The following is an 18484-nucleotide window of genomic DNA, read 5'->3' on the forward strand; positions in this document are numbered from 1 at the left end:
TATTGGCTGGTCTATCATATAATCCCATTGGTCATCCCTTTCTTCAGCTCTCCAGTCTGTCCTGTGTGAGCACTGCCATGACTTTTTCTATGACTAGTAATATTATCCCTCCGCCTTTAATTCATCTTGCTCTATCGTGTGCAAAACAACAGAACCCCAGAACAGTCCTGCACCTTCTGCAACCAAGTCTCACTGATGGCTGCAATGCTATAATTTCACATGCAGGTTCATACCCTAAGCTCATCCATCTTTCCTACAATACTCCTTGCCCTGAAATATACACATCTCAGAACATTAGTGCCACATTGCTCAATCTTTCATTTTCTGACTTTGTATGTAGGCTTAACAATACCTTCCCCCACAACCACAGTTCTGGGTGTACCTGATAACGTGGCCAGTGGGTGTAAATGTTATGCATCTCACAAGGAAGTGTTTTAAAGGGCTAACACATCTTTCTATTACATAGACCGACTGCTCTGCTGTGCATTTCCAGTGTTTCCTGTTTCTCTTTAATTGGAAATGATTGTGGTTTCCCTTGTTTTCTTTTTCTCTCCTGTCTCCACCTACAATGACGCTGGGCTAAGCCTATTGTTCTGTCGCTAGTGAAAGACACTTCAAAGTTTCTCCAGCTATTTGCCCGCCTATTCCTACCACACAATTTGTGGATGAGAGACTGATGTTTCAGTAGTTCCATCGCAAACAGGTACAATGGCAGTATCTCATCTCTTTGGACGTATACTGATGCACTTTATCCCATGGGATTCAGTGGGTAAGCTGTAAAACCTTATCACCTTGACACCTTTTGACAAGATTCAAATAATGCATGATGTTGTCACAAGGAGGATCAGAGCATAAATATCCATTTATGTGTCTGAGTACAGCAAGGTACAGATGCTCCTGCTTAATCTGTTGTCTTTTCCAGACAAAATCTCTGGATGTCAAGTGGAAGTAAATGTATTTTCCATGTAATAATAACAGATGTAAAGCTACTATCCTTTGTAAAATTGATGAGGGAACAACTTATCACCAGCACAACATGAAGGAATTGTGAATCTCTTGATGTGTACAACACAAGGATGAAAAGAAAGTCTTCGTGCTGCTGAGTGTTGGACTTTGCAAGCAGAAACCAGGGTTGACAGAATTTACTTGGAGGATGGGTTGGTGGGGAGGAGAAGGGAGGGTAATCGAAAGGGAGGCATTTGACTTTGTTTATGTTTGTGCAATGTCTTATTTGTTCCCAAGAGGGTTCCACTTCCTTCATTGTTTTAAAAAAAATTTACACTCAGTACAGTAGGTACCTAATAAGGTGGCAACTGAGTGTATGTCTGTATATAGGAGAAGATTAAGATTAAGATTTGCTTTATTTGTCACATGTACATCGAACATACAGTGAAATGCATGGCTTGTATATGGGAAGGGCTGGGACAGCCCGGCAGTGTTGCTGCACTTCCAAAGCCAACATAGCTTGCCCACAACCCATTAACTCTAATCCTAATGTCTTTGGAATGTGGGAGGAAACAAAAGCACTCAGAGGAAATCCACACCTATCACAGCGAGAATGTACAAACTCCTTACTGTTAGTGGCTGGAATTAAACCCTGATCTTGCAGCTGGTGTGCTATAAAGCATTGCACTACCCACTACGCTGTCATGCTGCACACTGATGGGATTAGTCTGGGAGCTTGATGGGCCAAATGGCCTCCTATGTTATGAAAAAATATAAAGCATGTATCGATTTTTGGTGACTAAAGGAAATTGGTAATAGCACCAATGAAATGGTTAATTTTTTTGACAGAACCTTCCTGCACGTACTCGTAACTTTTGTTTCCTCCCATGTTTTCACTCTTTATTTTCTTCTTCGATCCTGATTGGTCAGTGATCTATACGAGCATTTTGAAAGTCATGTGCAGCATCCCAAAAACAAAATAGATAATAATATAAAATTGACATGGCTGAGATTGATAGTTTTTACCATGTTTTATTGGTGAAGAAAGCACTTTGCATTGATTAAAAATCCAAACAAAAAATCCTGGCCTCACCATATTGTAATGCACAAGAAAAGTGCCTAGAAATGCAAGTTCTTTTTAGCTTTTCCTTGTTAGAGGCTGCTTGCAAACCATCGATCTGCATTGCACTATTATTTAACTTCATGTCCTGATATCCTACCTTGAGAGGATTTTTCGGTGATTACAATACAGTTGCTTCTGTATTTTTCTGTGCTACTTGAATCTGACGATTTTATAGGTTAATTGCCATCTCTGAAATTTTGTTTATCTCTAGTCTGAGTATGAGAAATGACTACTTCTTCCTTCATCTTTTCTTTGCTCTCTTGATGCTTCCTTGCTCTTATAACACTTAATAATAAAATGGTTGTAAGCTATAAGCTTTATGTCTCATTCTTTACCTGAAAAGAACCTGTGGATCACAAGAGCATCAGGATCCAACATCAACTACACTTTAGGATCACTTCCTAGACCTGTCACCTTTGCTACCAAGAATGATATGAGCAACCTGGGGACATCAGCACCCTCAGCTTCCCCTCAGACCTCTTCCAGCATTCTCATTTGAAATTGGATTACTGTTCTTCCAACACCTCTGGATGTAAATCCTGGAACTTTTCACCCAGATGGAAGAAACTTCATTGGAAGGAATGCAGTGGTTAAGTGAAATAAGACTCATATTTTTCAATGAATAAATGAAAAACACATAAAGATTCAAAGAACATTTATTATCAAATTATGTATGCAATATCCAATCCTGGGATTTGTTTCCTGCAGACAGCCATGAAAGAAAGAAACACCATGGAATACATTTAAAGTAAACAGCAAACATCCAATGCGCAAAAATATAGAACAATTCATGCAAACAGCAAAACTCACAGAATATAAAAAATCAAACTATAGAGTTATTGAGACAGTCTAGTAAGTTTCAGCTTAGTTCAATCACAAACAAGAGAAAATCTACAGTTGCTGGAAATCCAACCAACACATACAAAATACTGAAGGAACTCAGCAGGACAGGGAGCATCTACGGAAAAGAATAAAATGTTGACATTTCAGGCTGAGAGCTTTTATCAGGACTGGAGAAACGAAGATGAGAAGTCAGAGTAAGAAGGTTGGGGGGAGGGAGGAAGAAATACAAAATAGTAGGTGGTAGTTGAAACCAGGAGGGGGAGAGCAGTGAAGTAAAGAGCTGGCAAGTCAATTGGTGAAAGAGATAAAGGGCTGGAGTTCAGTTCAGTTCAGTTCAATTTAGCATTGTGTCATTCGTTGACTGCAGGCCGCAGAACCAGTCCACTTCAATCAAAATCGCACAAAACAACAATAAAAAAAGAGCAACCAGAAACCAGAAAAGCATTGTAACATCAACTAGAGTCCAGCCCATAAGCTGCATCAATTAAATCAGTTTATGGATAACTAAAAATGTTTCAAAATTGGTAACCTTCTTCCAATTCTTTTTCTAGTTTAAGTCAAAAATGTTTTAGAATGCAGATGTGTATTTTATGGGCACTGATCCCCGTTGTTTTCTTTTAGCTCTCTCATACAAAACTCTGAATGTTTTGCAGTTCTTTCCAACAATGGAATTCTCATTTTATCTTTTATTGATTCATTTTTTATTGCAGGTCCTACACGTAAATTATAACTCACAGAAAAAAAAAAACAGCAGTGAGCAGCTCATCAGCAATCTACAGAGTCAGTGTGCCAGGAGAATATGATAAAAGTAATTGCTAAAACTCAGAGAGTTCCTCTAGCCACACTTGCACTCTGGGATATTCTCTAAGGCTCATCTGGGAATCAAAAAATGTGATTTAAAACAGCATGATAATTCTATGACTTGCAGACGCTTTAAGGATGATTTATTAAAGTTTATGTAGTCCCAGATGGTGGGAGTCCCTGTGATTTAGGGTAAGCATCCCATTGAAAAATAGAAAGAATTATCCCTTAACCAGGTGTCAATATTGAATACTAAACAATTAGATATTTCCATTGTCCTGTTCAAAGTGCATGTTTAATCCTACCTCTAGTTTTTTGATTCCCAAAGCAGATTCAGTTATATCTGCAAGTAGGACTGTGGTATCCTTGTTGTTTTTTCACTTCTTTGTAGGATTAATTAATCACTAAATCTTACAATTGATTCTTAACTGGTAATTAAAGAATTCAGTCATTCATCTTGAAGATTTCATCATCCACTCTCTCTGATCTCACTATAAGGTGCTGATACTCTTCACAGGCTTTCCCATTGCTTTGCATGTTTTGTGTCTATGATCCCTGCCCTCTTTGCACTTCATGTGATGCTATCCACTTTAAATATCTGTTCTTACTTTTCACTACTTTACCCTTTATACTTCTGCAAATTTGCAATGACTTGGACTCCACAGCTGTCAGCTTTAGCTCGGTGGGTACTTCACTGCACCAGCTTACTTCCAAGTTTGAGCCTGCTCCCCTGCAGGCACTCCCTGATGGTTGGTCTTGGCTGGCTCAGTTGGTAAAGCATGAAACTCTTAATCTCAGGGTCGCTGGTTTGAGTCCAACGTTTGGCACCATCCTCAGAATTGATAAATTTCCATTTATAACAGAGATGGGAAAGAATTTCTTTAGCCAGAGGATGGTGAATCTGTTAATTCATTGCCACAGATGGCTGTGGAGTCCAAGTCATTGTGCATATTTAAAGCAGAGAACGATATGTGCTTGGTTTGTCAAGGCATCAAAGAGTACTGGGAGACAGCAGGAGCATGGGGTTTAGAGGGATAATAAATCAGCCATGAAGGAATGGTAGAGAAGGCTTGATGGGCCGAGTGGCCTAATTCTGCTCTTACGTCTTATGGTCTATTTATCTGTCATTACATTTGGATATGACCCAAGTGCGGACAGAGAGAGAGACACTGAAACAGGTCGATAGCTCACAGATTTTAGGCGAACAAAGTTTAGAGGGAGTGCAAAATAATAAATGCTAGGCTAAACAGAGCCACTAACTAAAACTCTCAAATGGAAAACAATGCCAATGCTGCGGCTGCAAGGAATTACTAATTATAAAATGAATACCATCTCTGTAGATGGAGCACACTGCGCCTATACTACACATGAAATGCCTGTGGTGATGGGTATGATCATTTAGGATGGCCATACAGATGGGATGCTGCGTCTTGGATTGGTATCAGGATCTAAATCCCACACTGAAAAGGATCAGTCACAATGGTTAGATCTCCAATTGATCACAATGAAATGTCTTTCCATAAATTGGAGCCAAGGTGCTAATTTCATTTCATACTCGGTAATTATCTGTCTCTTTGATTGTTTTAAATATTTGAATCTCTTTTTATTGTTTTATTAAATCAGTGCCAAGGATTCTTTTTATCAGGCTAAATGCTTCATTGAAATCTTCTAGTGTGTAATGAAATGAAATTGAAACATATAATAAAACATGTTGTACAGCTGATTTAACTGCAGAATTCTCCTCGCTGCTTAACTGTGTAACCAACTTTGGCACACTGTTAAATATCAAGAATAAGTAGGTGAATATATTCAGATCTTTTGGTCTATCTCTTTCCTGGAAGTATTGCTGAATGTAGAGCAGTTTCATAAACACAAAGGGTTTTGCAAATGCTGGAAATACAGAGGAACACACACAAAAGGAGGAACTCAGCAGGTCAGGCAGCATGCTGATGAGGGGCTTGGCCTGAAATGTCGAAAGCATATTCCCCTCCTAGATGCTGCCTGACCTGCTGAGTTCCTTCAGTACTCTGTGTGCGTTACTCAAGAGTAGATCTCTTATTTCCCCCAATCGTTCGAAAAGAATGAAATTCTGTTGCCTCCAGGATCTTGAACAGATGTCATTTGGAGACTCCAAGAGATTGGAATCTGGAGCAATGCATAAAATGCTCAGTAGGTCAGGCAGCATACATGGAGGGAAATGAACAGTCGATGTTTCAGGTCGAGACTCTTCATCTGGACTGAAGTTGACAATTAGGGACATTTATTCTGTACTACAGCCATTGCTTTCCATTCAACACGTTACTCCAGTTTAGATTTATTCTACGCGACATGGCTTTATACATAAGCATGACCTAGCTGAACTTAGTTCTACGTTAGGCTCGGTTATGTAACTGAGAATTGGTAATAACAGGAAAGGTTTGGATACTGGACCCCAGTGGGTTCTCATCCATTTTCATACTTGCAGTAAGCTTTTTTCCACTTAATTCCTCAGTGAGAAGATGCACAATTGATGGTGCAGGAAGGGGCACCTTACAATTCACCTGAATTGATTTTATCTTGAGTACCTGTGGATGTTTCTAACAAGGACCGTCTGTTCCTCCTTTTAATGTATGCTGCCTTGTTTTCTTTCCCTTCCCCAATAGTGTTAGTTCACACTTCTCTTTATTGAATTCCACTTATTAATTTTGCATCCAGCTATTTGGTCTAATCATATCCTTCCATGGCTTAAGTGCCATCCTTTTTACCTGTCACGGGAGTTCTCGAGGGTCATTTTGTTAGCAGTTTACATTCCACCTCAGGCCAATGTCAAACAGGCTTTAGATGATCTGAGCAATGGGATCAAGTTTTGGGAGATTTTAACCAGGCCAGCCTGAAAAAATCACTAAGCAATTACCATCAACAGATCACTTGCAATACCAGAGGAAACAACACACTGGACCATTGCTACAGCACCATCAAGAATGCCTACTATGCTATTCCACACCCTCACTTCAGGAAGTCTGATCACCTGGCTGTACTTCTACTCCCTGAGTATCGGCAGAGACTGAAGACTGCAGCACCAGCAGTGAGGACCAAGAAGGTATGGACAAGGGAAGCACAGGAGCACCTACAGGACTGCTTTGAATCAGTGTACTGGACTGTACTCAGGAATTCAACTTCAAACCTAGATGAGTATGCTGCAGATGTTACTGACGTCACTAAAGCCTATGTGGATGAGTGTGTACCTACAAAGTCTTACTGTACATTCCCAAACCAAAAGCCGTGGATAAACCAGGAGTTACGCCATCTGCTGAAGGCTAGATCTGTGGCATTCAGGTCTGATGATCCAGGCCTGTACTGGAAAACCAGGTATGATCTGCGGAGGGCTATTTCAAGGGTGAAGAGACAATTTTGAAAGAGGTTGAAGGCAACATTGGATGCACAGAAACTCTGGCAGGGCTTGCAAGACATTACTTCCTGCAAAGTGAAACCCAATAGCATGAATGGCAGTGATGCTTCATTACCAGATGAACTCAACACTTTCTATGCCCGCTTTGAAAGGGAGAGCACAACTACAGCTGTGAAGATCCTTGCTGCACCTGATGACCTGTGATCTCTGTTTCAGAGGCTGATGTTAGGCTGTCTTTAACGAGAGTGAACCCTCTCAAGGTTGAAGGTCCCGATGGAATACCTGGTAAGGCTCTGAAAACCTGTGCCAAACAACTGGCGGGAGTATTCAAGGACATTTTCAACCTCTCACTGCTACAGGCATAAGTTCTCACTTGCTTCAAAAAGGCAACAATAATACCAGTGCCTAAGAAGAATAATGTGAGCTGCCTTAATGACCATCATCCCATAGCACTCACATTGACAGTGATGAAATGCTTTGAGAGGTTGGTCAAGACTAGACTGAACTCCTGCCTCAGCAAGGACCTGGACCCATTGCAATTTGCCTATCGCCACAATAGGTCAATGGCAGATGGATTCTGAATGGCTCTCCACACGGCTTTAGACCACCTGGACAACACAAGCACTTATGTAAGGATGCTGTTCATTGACTATAGCTCAGCGTGTATTACCATTATTCCCACAATCCTGATTGAGAAGTTACAGAACCTGGGCCTCTGTACTTCACTCTGCAATTGGATCCTCAGCTTCCTAACCAGAAGACCACAATCTGTGCAGATTGGTGTTAATCAATCCTCGCTGATGATCAACACTGGCGCACCTCAGGAGTGTGTGCTTAGCCCAATGCTCTACCCTCTCTATACCTATGACTGTGTGGCGAAACCCAATTTCCCTTGGGATCAATAAAGTAGGTCTGTCTGTCTGTCTGTCTGTCTGTCTGTCTAGGCATAGCACAAATCCCATCTATAAATTTGCTGACAATACAACGATTGTTGGTAGAATCTCAGATGGAGATGAGAGGGCGTACAGGAGTGAGATATGCCAACTAGTGGAGTGGTGCCGCAGCAACAATCTGGCACTCAACATCAGTAAGACGAAAGAGCTGATTGTGGACCTCAGGAAGGGTAAGACGGAGGAGCACAAACCAATCGTCATAGAGGGGTCAGAAGTGGAGAGAGTGAGCAGTTTCAAGTTCCTGGGTGTCAAGATCTCTGAGGATCTAACCTGGTCCCAACATATTGATGTAGTTATAAAGAAGGCAAGACAGCGGCTATACTTTATTAGGAATTTGAAGAGATTTGGCATGTCAGCAAATACACTCAAAAGCTTCTATAGATGTACTGTGGAGAGCATTCTGACAGGCTGCATCACTGTCTGGTATGGGAGGGGGTGCTACTGCACAGGACTGAAAGAAGCTGCAGAGGATTCTAAATTTATTCAGCTCCATTTTGGGTACTAGCCTACAAAGTACCAAGGACATCTTCAAGGAGTGGTGTCTCAGAAAGGCAGCATCCATTATTAAGGAACAGCACCCAGGGCATGCCCTTTTCTTACTGGTACCATCAGGTAGGAGGTACAGAAGGCACACACTCAGCGATTCAGGAACAGCTTCTTCCCCTCTGTCATCCGATTCTACAATGGACATTGAACCCTTGGACATTACCTCACTTTTCTTTTAACATATAGTATTTCTGTTTTTTTGCACAATTTTTGATTAATTCAATATACGTATAAAGTATACTGAATAAGATTTATTTATTTATTATTATTATTATTATTTTTTCTTCTGTATTATGTATTGCATTGAACTGCTGCTACTAAACTAACAAATTTCACGTCACATGCCGGTGATAGTAAACCTGATTCTGATTCTACATATTTCTCGGTCCGAAATGTCAGCTGTACTTCTCCCGCAATGTGTGTGTGTTGCAAGGATTATGAAGAGAAAGCAAGAAACCAATACTGAGATTGAAAGTCATCTATGGATAGTGATATGGGCCAAACACAGACAAATGGGACTAGCTTAGATGGGAATCTTGGTTAGCATGGACTTTTTGGCTTGCTTCTATATTGTATGAATCTACACTTGAGTTGAATGTTAGAGCAGACTCAAAGGCTGAAACAGCCAATCTCCTCATGGTCCCACTTTCTATATCTCTATAACTATCTTTTCACTAGCAGAATGGTCAAAAAATACAGGGGGAATAGACTTAAACTAATTGATCGAAGGATTAGAGGTGCGGATTTTTTCTACCAAGCAAGATATGAAATTCACTGTCTTAAAGAGTTAGGAAATCTCGATACATTTAAAAATAGTTTGATGAGTATTGAAAGAGCCATGACCTGTCGGGCATGTAGTTATTTTTCAATTGACGTGCATTTGATGGACTGAGTGGTTGCCTCCAATGTAAGAAATTTACTGTGGGTCAATCCTGAATGAGATATTAAAAGGGCTACATAAATGCAAGTCTCTCTATATTTTTTTTAAATTGCCTGTTTATTGATCCTTCAATCTGCAGAAGTTGGTCTTTAGGGTCCATCTATCCGGGGGCTCTTTGAAGTGGGTATCTGCTCAGCAGGATCCTCTGAAATGCAACATCTATCTTGCCTCACCTACACAATTTGTAAATACTCCCTCCTATTGCTGATCTGACTGTAACAGGAGATGGCCCGGAAATCACACATCAAAGCAAATGTAAAAGTGGAGAAGCTTGCCAATTCTGGCCTCTGCCTATTTTATATTTCCGGATGTCTGATGCAAGCATACATACATTATTGCATTTAGTATTCCTCCTGACAACAGCATTTATATATCACTTTAACATTATTAACAAAATTCATTTTGAAAGTGCATCATTAAACAACACTTGGAGTGGAGCTACTTTGAGAGATGTTGTGCAGATCAAGAGCTTGTTCAAATTTTTGAGAAGTACCTTCAAGGAGCAAAGTGAGGCTTTTAGAGGGGAGGAGGTTTAGGGGCAGTTCCCACCGCAGTCTGTAAGGAGTTTGTGCCTTCTTCCTGTGATTGTGTGGGCTTCCTCCATGAGCTCCAGTTCCCTCCCATGGTCCAAAAATGCTGGGTTAATTGGTCATTGTAAGTTGTCTTGTGATTAGGGTTAAATTGGGGGTTGCTTGGTGGTGTGGCTTAAAGGGCAGGAAGGGCCTATTCTGTGTTGTATCTTTAAATAAATAATTCCAGAGTGTAGTGTTTCAATGTTGAAAGCAAGACCATCAATAGGGCTGGGACAAAAAGAAACAGGTGGATGGGTGGGGCAAGAACTCAGAATCGGAGGAGAACATTTCATCCCAGAGAGTTATTTTCCCTTTGTGTTTGAGTCAGTCTAGTCTCCCAGAGAGATGAGATGATGCACAAACTGTTAAATTTATGTGTTGGCCAGGGAAGGTGCCTGATGGAACTGTTCCTATCAGTTTATGTTCCATGGTATGAACCATTTCCTGGCCAGCAACTTCTATTTGTGAAGTGCCAGTATTTGGAGCCAACAGTCCTCTTGTATGTTGGCTGAATTGATTGAAGCTTCTGGCAGCTAATTGCATCTGCAAAGGCCATTCAGTTGTTGGATTGAGTATGGTTAATTTAAAAACACTATTGTTTGTAGTTTGAGTGCCTCCTGTAAAGACACAGAAACCTGACTTCATTTCACGAGAATGAAATCTGAAATCAATGTTGAAATGCTCTTGCTTGCTCCAAAAATACTCAGCAGTATCTTACACAATTTAATTTGCTTTCCAAATGTAGGTTTTAGGGACCTATAAATAAGGATGGCAGCTAATTTGTACAGTGTAGCAGTGTTGTGTGTGATTAAATTTAATATTTTTCCTCAGGTTTTATGACAGGACTGTAGACATTAAGAAGCTGGGTTGCTGGTTTGGCTTATCGCAAAACTAGTCCCTTAAAAAAAATCTTTAATTACAATTTAAGGTTGTTAAAGAGAGTTGATTCATATTATGGAAGGGCAAGATAGATTGCAAACACTGATTCCAAGCCTTGTGAACTTGCAGTTTGAGGCTAAATTATTCTCTTTGATATTTGTACAAGATGAACTGTACCTCCCCCCCCCCCAGCTAAAATGTGAGAAGATTGATGCTATCATCTTCAGCTTTTGCTGTACACTGTTCCTCCTCGTCACCAATTCTAGCCCCAACCTGCCACGCTGAATCACCCGAGTTGTATTCACTTTCCCTCAGTACTAATCAGCGAGCTTCAAAACCCAGGTTTTTCTACCTCCCTCTACAAATGGATCCTTGACTGCCTCATTGGGAGACCACACTCAGTGTGGAACTGTAATCTCATCTTCTCGTCAATGACAATCAACACAGGCGTAACTCAAGGACATGATCTTTGCCCACTGCTCTATTCTCCCTATACTCACGACTGTGTGGCTTGGCACAGCTCAAACGTCATGTATACCACTGAGCGGGATAGGTCGAGTTGACGTGGATAGGCTTTTCCATACCACTGTTGTTGGCCGGATCTCGGGTGGCGAGAAGGAGGTGTACAGGAGTGAGGTAGATCCATAACAACAACCATGCACTCACTGTCAGCAAGACCAAGGAAATGATTATGAACTTCAGGAAGGAGAAATCAGGAGAAAACATAGCAGTCCTCATCAAAGGTTGGCAGTGGAAAGGGAGAGCAGTTTTGTTCTTGAAAACCTATTGTGAGCCCAACATATTGATGCAATTATGATGAAGGCATATAAGTCATTAGGGGTTTGATGAGATTTTGTATGTCACCAAGGACTCAAGCAAATGACTACAGATGTACTGTGGAGGGTTTTATGGCTGCTGTGGGCGGTAGGATCCAATCGAAAGAGGCTGAACAGAGTTGTGGACTCATCCGGCTCCATCATGAGCACAAACGTCCGCACCACTGAGGGCTTCTTCAAAAGGCAGCGCCTCAAGAAGGCGGCGTCCATTAATTATTATCCTTCAAGAAAGCTTACCATCCGGGACATACCCTCTTCTCATTGCTACGATCAGGAGGCACAGGAGCCTGAACACACACATACACAAGCATTTTAAAATAGCTTATTCTCCCAGACCATCAGATTTCTAAACATTCCATGAGCCTACGTACATAACTCTCCACTCCTCTTTTACACTATTTATTTATTTTTTATTGTAACTGCAAGTAATTTTTTTTATGTCTTGTGCTCTACTGCTGGCACAAAACAACAGACTTCACCACGTCCTGTCAGTAATAACAAGCCTGATTCTGATTCTGAACTTGAAAAACCCCAAAGCTCCACAACCTCAAGGGAAGGAGGTTTGGGGGTGGCATGGTGGCATAGTGATTAGCGCAACACTTCACAGTACCGTTATCCTGGGTTCAATTCCCACTGCTGCCTGTAAGGAGTTGAATGTTCTCTGTGATGCCACATGGGTTCCTCCGGGTGCTCTGGTTTCCTCCCACAGTCCAAAGACATATTGGTCATTAAGTTAATTGGTGATAGTAAATTGTTCTGTGATTAGGCTCTGATTAAAAAGCGGTGGATTGCTAGGCAGCACGGCTCCAAGGGCCGGAAGAGCCTATTCCGTGCTGTAAATCAATAAACAGAAATTAAAAAATCCTATCCCCAATCACTTCCATGGCACCTAAGGGCGACTCGGGTAGCAACAGAACTCTCAATGGATACGATTAAATATTCTCATTTCAGCCTGATACAGTTAAAAAGCACAACTGTTTCCAAGGTCAGTACAGTCAACAAAGATGTCTTAATACATTTAAATGAACTATCGCTGCTTTAAACTGACGGAAACAGTACTGATTGTGGATGGATGCGTCCTTGTAGGATTCCACACAGGAAGCACGGCTGCAGATCAGGGATACAAGTGCGTTTAAGGAAACGGGGTTTTGAACTCCCTATACCAACTGTCTTGCTGGCAAACGTGCAGTCTCTGGTGAATAAAATCAATGATCTCAGAGCCAGGGTGCTGAATCAGAGGGACATTAGGACTGCGTGTGTCCTTTGTTTCACGGAATCCTGGTTAACCTCTTCTGTACCTGATGCAGCGATTCAGATCAACAGGTTTACTATACACCATCAGGATAGATCTATAGATTCTCTCAAAAGTAGAGGTGGAGCAGTATGCCTCATGATCAACTCTTCTTGGTGCACCAATATATCAGTGCTGTCCCAATTCTGCTCACCAGACCTGGAATATCTAGCAGATAAGTACAGTTCTTTTTACCTACCACGGGAGATCTCTGGGATTATTTTGGTAGCAGTATACATTCCACCTCAGGACAATGTCAATCAGGCTTTAGATGATCTCAGCAATGGGATCAACATGCACGAAACAGCACACCCTATCACCTTCACCATTGTTTTGGGAGATTTTAACCAGGCCAGTCTGAAAAAAATCACTAAGCAATTACCATCAACAGATCACTTGCAGTACTAGAGTAAACAACACACTGGACCATTGCTACATCACCATCAATAATGCCTACCGTGCTGTTCGATGCCCTCACTTCGGGAAGTTGATCACCTGGCTGTACTTCTACTCTCTGACTATAGGCAGAGACTGAAGACCAGCAGTGAGGACCAGGAAGGTACAGACAAGGGAAGCACAGGAGCGCTAACAAGACTGCTTTGAATTGGTGGACTGGACTGTATTCAGGGATTCATCTTCAAACCTGGATGAGTATGCTGCAGTTGTTACCGACTTCATTAAAACCTGTGTCGATGAGTGTGCGCCTACAAAGTCTTACTGTACATTCCCAAACCAAAAGCTGTAGGTGAACCAGGCGGTATGTCATCTGCTGAAGCCTAGATCTGTGGCATTCAGGTCTGACGATCCAGGCCCGTACCAAAAAACCAGGTATGATCTGTGGAGGGCTATTTCAAGGGTGAAGAGACAATTTTGAATGAGGTCGGAGGTGACATTGGATGAACAACAACTCTGGCAGGGCTTGCAAGACATTACTTCCTGCAAAGTGAAACCCAATAGAATGAATGGCAGTGATGCTTCACTACCAGATGAACTCAATGCCTTCCATATCTGCTTTGAAAAGGAGAATATAACTACAGCTGTGAAGATCCTGCACCTGATGACCCTGTGATCTCTGTCTCAACGGCTAATGTTAGGCTGTCTTTAAAGAGAGTGAACCCTTGCAAGGCTGAAGGTCCCGATGGAGTACCTGGTAAGGCTCTGAAAACCTGTGCCAACCAATTGGCGGGAGTATTCAAGGACATTTTCAACCTCTCACTGCTACGGGCGGAAATTCCCACTTGCTTCAAAAAGGCAACAATTATACCAGAACCTAAGAAGAATAATGTGAGCTGCCTTAATGACTATCACCCAGTAACACTCACATCGACAGTGATGAAATGCTTTGAGAGGTTGGTCATGACTAGACTGAAAATCCTGCCTCAGCAAGAAACTGGAACCATTGCAATTTCCCTATTGCTACAATAGGTCAATGGCAGATGCAATCTCAATGGCTCTTCACACGGCTTTAGGCCATCTAGAAAACACAAACTCTTATGTCAGGATACTGTTCATCAACTATAGCTCAGCATTTAATACCATCATTCCCACAATCCTGATTGAGAAGTTACAGAACTAGGCCTCTTAAGCTTTTTCTGCAATTGGATCTTCAGCTTCCTAACTGGAGGACTGCAATCTGTTTGGATTGGTGATAACACCCCCTCCTCGCTGACGATCAACACTGGTGCACCTCAGTGTGCTTAGCCCATTGCTCTACTCTCTCTATACCCTTGACTGTGTGGCTGGGCATAGCTCAAATACCATCTATAAATTTGCTGATGATACAACCATTGTTGGTAGAATCTCAGGTGGTGACAAGAGGGCGTACAGGAGTGAGATATGCCAACTAGTGGAGTGGTGTCGCAGCAATAATCTTGCACTCAACGTCAGTAAGATGAAAGACCTGATTATGGGCTTCAGGAAGGGTAGGATGAAAGAACTCATACCAATCCTCACTGAGGGATTGGGAGTGGAGAGAGTGAGCAGTTTCAAGTTCCTGGGTGTCAAGATCTTTGAGGATTTAACCCAGTCCCAACATATCGATGCAGTTATAGAGAAGGCAAAACAGCAACTATGCTTCATTAGGAGTTTGAAGAGATTTGGTATGTCAACAAATACACTCAAAGACTTCTATAGATGTACTGTGGAGAGCATTCTGACAGGCTGCATCTCTCTATGGTATGGGGGGGGGGGGGGGGTTGCTACTGCACAGGACTGAAAGAAGCTGCAGAGGGTTGTAATTTTAGTCAGCTCCTACTTGGGTACTAGACTACAAAGGAACGGTGGTTCAGAAAGACAGCATCTATTATTAAGGACCTCCAGCACCCAGCACTCACTGTTACCATCAGGTACGAGATACAGAAGCCTGAAGGCACGCACTCAGTGATTCAGGAACAGCTTCTTCCCCTCTGCTATCTGATTCCAAAATGGACATTGAACCCTTGTACACTACCTCTCTTTTTTAATATATATTATTTCTGTTTTTTGCATGAGTTTTAATCTATTCATTATACATATACTGTAATTGATTAACTTATTTTTTATTATTATTATATCTTTCTTCTATATTATGTATTGCATTGAACTACTGCTACTAAGTTAACACATTTCACGACACATGCCCATGATAATAAACCTGATTTATTCTGATTCTGAAGACCCTACCTCAATGTGACTCCTGACTTAACATATTCAAGTAAATGCCTTTGACACCTTTGACATCACTACATTTGTACTTGTTCCATACGTGACTGGCCCAGCTGAATGTTGTAAGTTGGGTGTAACAGTAATGTAGCGGCTAGCGTAATGCTTTCCAACGCCAGCTGTAAGATAGGGGACAATTCCCGCTGCTGCCTGTAAGCTCGCCCTGTGACCGTGTGCTCCACTTTCCAAAGAGGTACTGGTTTGTAAGTTGTGGGCATGCTATGTTGTCACCGGAAGTGTGGCAACACCTGCAGCCTGCACTCAGCGTAGTTGCAGACACTGTTGGCTGCCGATGCAAATGACTAATTTCACTGTATACTTCAATGTACAAATGGCAAATAAAGGTAGTTTTTTTATTTTTAATTGTTTAAAGCTAATCTTTCCTTTTCTATATCTGCATTAATTATCCTTGTCCAAAAATCTGCCTTTTCTATCCATCTATCCATTGTAACACCAAGTCCTCTTCACCCATTACTCTGCTATCATCAATCTACAGTGTCTCCCAGTTCCTCCATGGATTAAATTCAAAATCTGTTTCCAATAAATCCCCCAACCTATTTGAGCAATCTTTGTCTCTTTAGAAAATGTTCCTGGTGCCCAAACTTATGACGGAACTGTCACTTGTTAAACCTTCTGTTCCGGACAAGCTGAGACTTTTGTCTATTTAAAAAGTACCTTTGTTCAATGTTAAATCAAGGCAGCATTATTCCTCATGTGTGTTGTTGAATCAGTCACAACTAAATGCAGAAATTTCACTGAAAAAACTGATGAATCTTTTAACAGTAAATTTAAACCTAAATAAGTAATTAGATGATAAAAGTCTGTACATTTTTGTACATGAAAATTGCATCACATTACTGTATTCTGATGCTATAATTGCGATAAATTATTATTTGTATTTGTAATAGCATTATGGTTAATGTGATAATAAATTATGATAATTATTAGGGTTGCTACCTAATTTTCATAAGTGTGAAAATTAATCTGTGTTTGCATATAAACACATATGTAAATACACAGGCCTATATACACTTGCATGCAATTGAACACCTAGATCCAACATGTTCTCCCCAATATACAGAGTCTGATATTTTCAATACACTAAGAAAGAGTTTGAATTCTTCCTTATAACCTTGCGATGTTCACTTTAAACAAAAAGCATATGGGAATTTCTGAAGTTAAACTGCAATGTTTTTCATGCCTCCTGTGTGCTGAACTTTGCCCAATGCAAACAGGCATTTATGTTTTTTTATGATGTCAGCATTGTAAGTTGGATGCCAGCTTGTATGTCTGCAGTATGTGTGTACTGTTTATTGCTATTTTTTTTAATATTGGATATTGCATGTTTTGCTGTGAGACTTGGCAGAAAGGTCAACAAGCAGAGCAGGCAGATTTCAACTAATTGGCAAAAGAGCCAGAGGGTAAATGAGGGGAATTCTTTGTGGGATGCATGATGTTCAGATCTGGAATGCAGTGCCTGGAAGGCTGGTGGAAGCTGGCTGAATGAATACAAATTTTCAAGGGGGAATTAGATAAATACTTGGAGGGAATATTGCATTGCTCTGGAGAGCTAGACTAATTCGACAGCTCTTTCAAAGAACCAGCACAGTACAAACTGGAAGTCTCCTTTTCTGAAAGGCTCTATGGTTCTGTGTTGCCTGTCTCATGCGTGGTGATAGTGTGAATTTTCTGCTGTGACTTGTACATATCTGGTGGCATTTTATTTCTGTTGTTCTGGTTGATTAACCTCATGTAAAAATGACATTATAAATTGATGACCAGTCCAGATAACTTACCTGTGTGTTAGACTACGAGAAGGTTAGCATCCATGTTCTATTCGAGAAGTCATGTCAAGGTGAGCATTTCTCAGTAAATTATAATCCATCATTTTCTAGGTTTTGTTATGAATCATGATGTTACACAAATTCTTACATGAAATTGTGTATTTGATCCTATTCTGTTCCTGATTTGTTAGAGGATTTTGTTCCCTATACATTGAAGAAATCCACAATAAAACATCACAGGTTGAGTCAACCGATGAATGCATTTATTTTCTCTTGTCGTTTCCTTTTGCTGTTAAATAACTTTAATGTGGCGATCTGTTTTAGAGTTTGCACTGTATTGTTGGTCTGCTGGATGTGATAGATGCTGCAAGAAAGAGGTTGAAACGATCAGCTGAAGCAGGTAAAATGTGTTTGTCACAGTTTAATGTCAAACGGTTCCCTGACACCTTGTTTGAACTTTGTACAAATTGCTCAAACCCTGGCCCTGTGGTCAATAGCAGCAGGTCAATAGCATCCATAGGGATAGCCTGCCTGATCCTGTTGTAAGCTGTTGGCTTCTTGCTGCCTTTACAATTACTCACCCATATTGACATATTCCAGGCTGCAGTTCAAAAGATGCCGGGCTATTTCTATTTTGTTGACAACTGTATCCTCTTGAATAGCATGGTGACTGCTTTTTGTGCTGCTATCTATCAGCTCTGAATGCAACTATGACTCACTGGTTTTGTTTCCAGAGATAATTAGGGTTCTTTCAGGATAGGAAGTGGCAGAAGGCAGGTATAAAAGGATGGAAAAAAGGGAACTGCTCACTTTAAAGCACAAGGAGCTACATTAGTTGGAAAGATTGGAGAAACCACAGTAGTTACAGTAGAACATTGATATT

The 18484-nt window shown here is 41.0% G+C and overlaps 1 long non-coding RNA gene across 1 annotated transcript in view; it reads left to right on the top strand.

Moving 5' to 3' along the window:
- The first annotated feature begins 643 nt into the window (after window positions 1-643).
- The window catches only part of LOC140735203 (uncharacterized), a 41163-nt gene continuing 23322 nt past the window's right edge, over window positions 644-18484 (top strand). The window contains exon 1 of the long non-coding RNA XR_012100723.1: window positions 644-769. This is a non-coding gene — a long non-coding RNA (uncharacterized lncRNA). The remainder of the gene's footprint in view (window positions 770-18484) is intronic.

Source organism: Hemitrygon akajei, chromosome 11, assembly GCF_048418815.1.
Source record: "Hemitrygon akajei chromosome 11, sHemAka1.3, whole genome shotgun sequence".
NCBI classification, from domain to species: Eukaryota; Metazoa; Chordata; class Chondrichthyes; order Myliobatiformes; family Dasyatidae; genus Hemitrygon; species Hemitrygon akajei.